This window comes from Ranitomeya variabilis, chromosome 6 (genome assembly GCF_051348905.1).
Source record: "Ranitomeya variabilis isolate aRanVar5 chromosome 6, aRanVar5.hap1, whole genome shotgun sequence".
Taxonomy (NCBI): Eukaryota; Metazoa; Chordata; class Amphibia; order Anura; family Dendrobatidae; genus Ranitomeya; species Ranitomeya variabilis.
In genome coordinates this window covers 469589913-469598039 of record NC_135237.1, presented here as the reverse complement: position 1 = coordinate 469598039, position 8127 = coordinate 469589913, and positions in this window count along the sequence as shown.

Sequence of the window (8127 nt, the reverse complement as noted above, 5' to 3'; positions counted from 1 at the left end):
AAAGAAAATGCGTGTGTTGCACTTTGAAGCCTTAAGGTAGCATACCTGTAGTGGGTAATAGCATTTCATAGTAAGTTAATTGTTATATTGTTCTATTAAATTGCTCTATTCTAAAAGTGGGCCCAACATGTAAATAAGTTAATGTAACATTCAAGCGTCCTCACCTCCCATAAAGGGAAGCTGTAGTTCCATGATTAATTACTATTAATTTGTTTTATAAGTTTATAGCATTCCAAAAATTGTATGTCTTTTTGCTAATCTGTATTGTTGTTCTTCTTTTCCCAGTCCAGTAGAACTGGATTTAACGGGGGGGAGTGTGGCGCCCCAGTATCATGGTCGTCACAGTAGCGTTGCTTTCCTCATGGGGAGAGGGATGTTATGCTTGAAGGCAAGAAGGGATAGCTGTAACCAGGTACCACAAATATGCAACACATTCACACTCCAGGCCACCAGGGGGAGCTTTTGATCCTATTTACTAGGTGACTCCCCATATATATATAACTGGTATTCTGTAGCGGCAGTTAGTTCAGTCTTGCCAGGAAACAGACTGGATCAGTCTGAGGCAGAGGAAGGTTTTTTGGAGCTGTAAAGCCGCAGTGCAGCAGTTCCCGGAAAGAGACATTCAGAAAGCCGAATTGATTGCAGTGAACGTGCAGGAGAGCTAAGCACAGGAGAGGACCTCAGGGGGAGACCAGCCCCGAGCAGGCTGCCTCCTTCTGAGGCGCAGAGACCGGTAGCCAGAACACCGAGTTTGTAAGGACCTCCCCGACTTACATCAGAGACCAGCAGGACAGCTGAACTCCAAGTTCCCTCTCCGACCTAATACCCAGGAGGCACAGTGGCACCCCTCAGAGGCTGGGGCGTGCTAGAGTCCCTATAAACTGCCTTAAGCCACTAGTCATACGGGTTATGTCCTATCCTATACGGGGGACAGAGAGAGAGATAACATCTATGAGGACCTTATGTGAAGCCACAGGCAGTAAGGGACTACAACAACATAGCGCTGGAGGAATGCTTTGATTTCCTTCACCTGTGGGAAGTTATACCATCTAGCTGCCATAACATCACCCCAGCGGACCCCTTTAAGCAGCGTCGGTCCCCACTGACCGAATACCACAGGTGGCGTCACGAACATAAACTTTATTCCCTTTAAAGACCTTTCCCTTTTACATGGTGCCCAGGGCCACGGACCGGGTTGGAGCCACCGTGACATCCCCCTGTGAAATCGCAGAACCCACCCGGTACTGAGTACCCCACGGCCCAGGTGTAGGGCGCTCCACATACATAGCAGTTTATATACACAATTGAGAGTTGCACACATAGTAGTTTATGTGCACACTTGGGAGTTGCATACATAGCTGTTTATGTGCACACCTGGGAGTTGCACACATAGAAGTTTATGTGCAAACTTGGAAGTTGCATACACAGCAGTTTATGTGCACACTTGGGAGTTGCAAGTGCAGCGCCCCAGAGTCCTGGTCGTTGCAGTACTGTGGCTCCGCCACTAAGGGGAGCTATGGTACGTCTGATGGCACTGAAGGAGTTCATCTGATCAGGTATCACAGACACCAATACATTTCACAGTCGGGCCTCCGGGGGGAGCTAAGGGTTCTATTCACTAGGCCACTCCCCACCATAGTGGGTAAACTGGGGGTCAGGCAGGAAGTTAGATCAGAAAGCTGACTAGGTTGGAACCAGGCAACACCTTGTGGCAGAGGGTGTTGTGGGGGAAGATACAGTAGGGTCTCTGTCAGGGGTGGGATCCTGACAGAGGCTTGGCAACTTGAGCGAACGTAACGGGACCGTGCCTGCTCAGGATAGCGGCGGTGCCCAAGGAAGGATCAGAAGCGAGATAGATTGTGCTGAGTGAGAAACGAGATCAAAGCAATAAGGAGAATATACCAGTAGGAGTCATGCTGTAAGACCGAGGCAACATCCTACTGAGGCGCACTACCGGTGGCCGGAACGCCGAGGGAGTATTATAACATCCAGCTTCAAGCAATACTCTAAACAGCGGCAGGACAGTCAGTCTAAGGCGGGCTGTCTCACTTAAATCACCTATGCAGTCTTGGGGGGCAACTTGTGGAGAGGGGCGACTCTAGGGTACCGGAAGAGCTCCGAGCCTACCCGTCAAACGGGTGCCGTCCCAACCAGAACATCAGGGAGGGACGGAGGATTAGCAGAACATCATCTAATCGAGTTGTGAGGGAACTTAAGAAACAGACACAACAGTTGTGGGGACTTTCTGTAAGCACAGCAGGGAAGGACCACAACACATAGCGCTAGAAGGAAGGCACAGATTTCCACCTGTGAAGAGAACTCTGAAGGTGCCATTGGACCGGCCGGACTTGCGCAGCCTGGTGAACCGTATTCTGGACTGAGGACCCAGAGATCTTCAGTAAAGAGGTAAAGAGACTGCAACCTGGTGTCCTCGTTATTTACTGCACCACTAACATTCATCACACCACTTCTATCAGTTACCGTGCGCTCCACGGCAGGGTCACGGACCGGGGCCTAGCCACCGTGACAACCCCAGAGCAGAGACTCAGAGGCCCGGTACCGGGTACCCCTCGGCCCTGCGGCGGTGGGGGCGCTTCACATACATAGTAGTTTATGACCCAACCTTGACCCAACTGCTATGCCCACCTATCGCCCCATATCACTGCTCCCGTTTTCTTCAAAACCCCTTGAGCAGCATGTCCATGCTCAACTTTCCTCCCACCTCTCATCTCTTTCCTTGACAACCTCCAATCTGGCTTCCGCCCCCACCACTCCACCGAAACTGCCCTGACAAAAATTACTAATGACTTACAGCCAAAGATAACAGACAGTTCTCCATCCTCTTCCTTCTTGACCTGTCCTCTGCCTTCGGCACAGTAGCCTACTGCTACAGATTCTTTCTTCCCTTGACATCAAAGACCTTACCCTGTCCTGGATTGCATCATACCTTTCCAACCATACATTTAGCGTTTCCCACTCCCACACTACTGTTGTGAAATTGGATTTTGGGCTCCCCCGGTGGCCACTGGTGGAATTGAACTGGTGTGCATCATCCTCTCTGTTCACCTGTTTCCATCAGGATGTGGGAGTCGCTATTTAGCCTTGCTCCTCTGTCACTTCCATGCCGGTCAACATTGTAATCAGAAGCCTTTCTGTGCATGTTCCTGCTGCTAGACAACTCCCAGCTAAGTTGGACTTAGTCCTTGTTTGTTTTTGCATTTTGTTCCAGTTCACAGCTGTAGTTTCGTTTCTGTGTCTGGAAAGCTCTTGTGATCTGAAATTGCCACTCTGATGTTATGAGTTAATACTAGAGTCTTAAAGTAATTTCAGGATGGTATTTTGATAGGGTTTTCAGCTGACCATGAAAGTGCCCTTTCTGTCTTCCTGCTATCTAGTAAGCGGACCTCAATTTTGCTAAACCTATTTTCATACTACGTTTGTCATTTCATCTAAAATCACCGCCAATATTTGTGGGGGCCTCTGTCTGCCTTTCGGGGAAATTTCTCTAGAGGTGAGCCAGGACTATATTTTCCTCTGCCAGGATTAGTTAGTCCTCCGGCCGGCGCTGGGCGTCTAGGGATAAAACGCAGGCTACGCTACCCGGCTACTGTTAGTTGTGCGGCAGGTTTTGTTCATGGTCAGTTTAGTTTCCATCCTTCCAAGAGCTAGTTCGTATGTTTGCTGGGCTATGTTCTCTTGCCATTGAGAACCATAACAGTTTGACCGGCCAAAAAGGGTTAAATTAATTGACAGAGAAAGGAGAGAAAAGAGAAGTCTGCTGAAGATTTTTTTTTTTTTTCTCAGTTCTGAGTGTGCTTGTAATTGAATCTCTTGCAAGTCTGCCTATATTGCAGCCTTTCTCTCTCTCTCTCTCCTTCTAATCCTGGAATGGCTCTGTGTTCACCTGTTTAAAATGGATATTCAGAGTTTAGCTGCAGGTTTGAATAATCTCACCACGAAAGTTCAAAACTTACACGATTTTGTTGTTCATGTTCCTATATCTGAACCTAGAATTCCTTTGCCTGAATTTTTCTCGGGGAATAGATCTTGCTTTCAAAATTTCAAAAATAATTGCAAGTTGTTTTTGTCCCTGAAATCTCGCTCTGCTGGAGATCCTGCTCAGCAGGTCAGGATTGTGATTTCTTTGCTCCGGGGCGACCCTCAGGATTGGGCTTTTGCATTGGCTCCAGGGGATCCTGCGTTGCTCAATGTGGATGCGTTTTTTCTGGCCTTGGGGTTGCTTTATGAGGAACCTCAGTTAGAACTTCAGGCGGAAAAGGCCTTGATGTCCCTATCTCAGGGGCAAGACGAAGCTGAAATATACTGCCAGAAATTCCGTAAATGGGCTGTGCTTACTCAGTGGAATGAGTGCGCCCTGGCGGCGAATTTCAGAGAGGGTCTCTTTGATGCCATTAAGGATGTTATGGTGGGGTTCCCTGTGCCTGCGGGTCTGAATGAGTCCATGACAATGGCTATCCAGATCGATAGGCGTCTGCGGGAGCGCAAACCTGTGCACCATTTGGCGGTGTCTACTGAGAAGACGCCAGAGAATATGCAATGTGATAGAATTCTGTCCAGAAGTGAACGGCAGAATTTTAGACGAAAAAATGGGTTGTGCTTCTATTGCGGTGATTCAACTCATGTTATATCAGCATGCTCTAAGCGTACTAAGAAGCTTGATAAGTCTGTTTCAATTGGCACTTTACAGTCTAAGTTTATTCTATCTGTGACCCTGATTTGTTCTTTATCATCTATTACCGCGGATGCCTATGTCGACTCTGGCGCCGCTTTGAGTCTTATGGATTGGTCCTTTGCCAAACGCTGTGGGTATGATTTGGAGCCTCTTGAAACTCCTATACCCCTGAAGGGGATTGACTCCACCCCATTGGCTAGCAATAAACCACAATACTGGACACAAGTAACTATGCGGATTAATCCGGATCACCAGGAGATTATTCGCTTTCTTGTGCTGTATAACCTACATGATGTGTTGGTGCTTGGATTGCCATGGCTGCAATCTCATAACCCAGTCCTTGACTGGAAAGCTATGTCTGTGTTAAGCTGGGGATGTAAGGGGACGCATGGGGACGTACCTGTGGTTTCCATTTCATCATCTATTCCCTCTGAGATTCCTGAATTCTTGACTGAATATCGTGACGTTTTTGAAGAACCTAAGCTTGGTTCATTACCTCCGCACCGGGAGTGCGATTGTGCCATAGATTTGATTCCGGGTAGTAAATACCCTAAGGGTCGTTTATTTAATCTGTCTGTGCCTGAACATGCTGCTATGCGAGAATATATAAAGGAGTCCTTGGAAAAGGGACATATTCGTCCTTCGTCATCTCCCTTAGGAGCCGGTTTTTTCTTTGTGGCTAAGAAAGATGGCTCTTTGAGGCCGTGCATTGATTATCGGCTTTTGAATAAAATCACGGTTAAATATCAATATCCGTTGCCACTGCTGACTGATTTGTTTGCTCGCATAAAGGGGGCCAAGTGGTTCTCTAAGATAGATCTTCGTGGGGCGTATAATTTGGTGCGAATTAAGCAGGGGGATGAGTGGAAAACCGCATTTAATACGCCCGAGGGCCACTTTGAGTATTTGGTGATGCCTTTTGGTCTTTCAAATGCCCCTTCAGTCTTTCAGTCCTTTATGCATGACATTTTCCGTGATTATTTGGATAAATTTATGATTGTGTATCTGGATGATATTTTGATTTTTTCGGATGACTGGGACTCTCATGTCCAGCAGGTCAGGAGGGTTTTTCAGGTTTTGCGGTCTAATTCCTTGTGTGTGAAGGGTTCTAAGTGCGTTTTTGGGGTTCAAAAGATTTCCTTTTTGGGATATATTTTTTCCCCCTCTTCCATCGAGATGGATCCTGTCAAGGTTCAGGCTATTTGTGATTGGACGCAACCCTCTTCTCTTAAGAGTCTTCAGAAATTTTTGGGCTTTGCTAACTTTTATCGTCGATTTATTGCTGGTTTTTCTGATGTTGTTAAACCATTGACTGATTTGACTAAGAAGGGTGCTGATGTTGCTGATTGGTCCCCTGCTGCTGTGGAGGCCTTTCGGGAGCTTAAGCGCCGCTTTTCTTCCGCCCCTGTGTTGCGTCAGCCTGATGTTGCTCTTCCTTTTCAGGTTGAGGTCGACGCTTCTGAAATCGGAGCTGGGGCGGTTTTGTCGCAGAGAAGTTCCGATTGCTCCGTGATGAGACCTTGTGCTTTTTTCTCGCGTAAATTTTCGCCCGCCGAGCGGAATTATGATGTTGGGAATCGGGAGCTTTTGGCCATGAAGTGGGCTTTTGAGGAGTGGCGTCATTGGCTTGAGGGGGCTAGACATCAGGTGGTGGTATTGACTGACCACAAAAATCTAATTTATCTTGAGTCCGCCAGACGCCTGAATCCTAGACAGGCGCGCTGGTCGTTGTTTTTCTCTCGGTTTAATTTTGTGGTGTCCTACCTGCCGGGTTCTAAGAATGTTAAGGCGGATGCCCTTTCTAGGAGTTTTGAGCCTGACTCCCCTGGTAATTCTGAACCTACAGGTATCCTTAAGGATGGAGTGATATTGTCTGCCGTTTCTCCAGACCTGCGGCGGGCCTTGCAGGAGTTTCAGGCGGATAGACCTGATCGTTGCCCACCTGGTAGACTGTTTGTTCCTGATGATTGGACCAGTAAAGTCATTTCTGAGGTTCATTCTTCTGCGTTGGCAGGTCATCCTGGAATCTTTGGTACCAGGGATTTGGTGGCAAGGTCCTTCTGGTGGCCTTCCCTGTCTCGAGATGTGCGAGGCTTCGTGCAGTCTTGTGACGTTTGTGCTCGGGCCAAGCCTTGTTGTTCTCGGGCTAGTGGATTGTTGTTGCCCTTGCCTATCCCAAAGAGGCCCTGGATGCACATCTCGATGGATTTTATTTCGGATCTTCCTGTTTCTCAGAAGATGTCTGTCATCTGGGTGGTGTGTGATCGTTTCTCTAAGATGGTCCATTTGGTTCCCCTGCCTAAGTTGCCTTCTTCCGAGTTGGTTCCTCTGTTTTTTCAAAATGTGGTCCGTTTGCATGGTATTCCGGAGAATATCGTTTCTGACAGAGGTACCCAATTCGTGTCTAGATTTTGGCGAGCATTCTGTGCTAGGATGGGCATAGATTTGTCTTTCTCGTCTGCTTTCCATCCTCAGACTAATGGCCAGACCGAGCGGACGAATCAGACCTTGGAGACATATTTGAGGTGTTTTGTGTCTGCAGATCAGGATGATTGGGTTGCTTTTTTGCCTTTAGCGGAGTTTGCCCTCAATAATCGGGCCAGTTCTGCCACCTTGGTGTCTCCCTTTTTCTGTAATTCGGGGTTTCATCCTCGATTTTCTTCTGGTCAGGTGGAATCTTCGGATTGTCCTGGAGTGGATGCTGTGGTGGAGAGGTTGCATCAGATTTGGGGGCAGGTAGTGGACAATTTGAAGTTGTCCCAGGGGAAGACTCAGCTTTTTGCCAACCGCCGGCGTCGGGTTGGTCCTCGGCTTTGTGTTGGGGACTTGGTGTGGTTGTCTTCTCGTTTTGTCCCTATGAGGGTTTCTTCTCCCAAGTTTAAGCCTCGGTTCATCGGCCCGTACAAGATATTGGAGATTCTTAACCCTGTGTCCTTCCGTTTGGACCTCCCTGCATCTTTTTCTATTCATAATGTTTTTCATCGGTCATTATTGCGCAGGTATGAGGTACCGGTTGTGCCTTCCGTTGAGCCTCCTGCTCCGGTGTTGGTTGAGGGCGAGTTGGAGTACGTTGTGGAAAAAATCTTGGACTCCCGTGTTTCCAGACGGAAACTCCAGTATCTGGTCAAATGGAAGGGATACGGTCAGGAGGATAATTCTTGGGTGACTGCCTCTGATGTTCATGCCTCCAATTTGGTCCGTGCCTTTCATAGGGCTCATCCTGATCGCCCTGGTGGTTCTGGTGAGGGTTCGGTGCCCCCTCCTTGAGGGGGGGGTACTGTTGTGAAATTGGATTTTGGGCTCCCCCGGTGGCCACTGGTGGAATTGAACTGGTGTGCATCATCCTCTCTGTTCACCTGTTTCCATCAGGATGTGGGAGTCGCTATTTAGCCTTGCTCCTCTGTCACTTCCATGCCGGTCAACATTGTAATCAG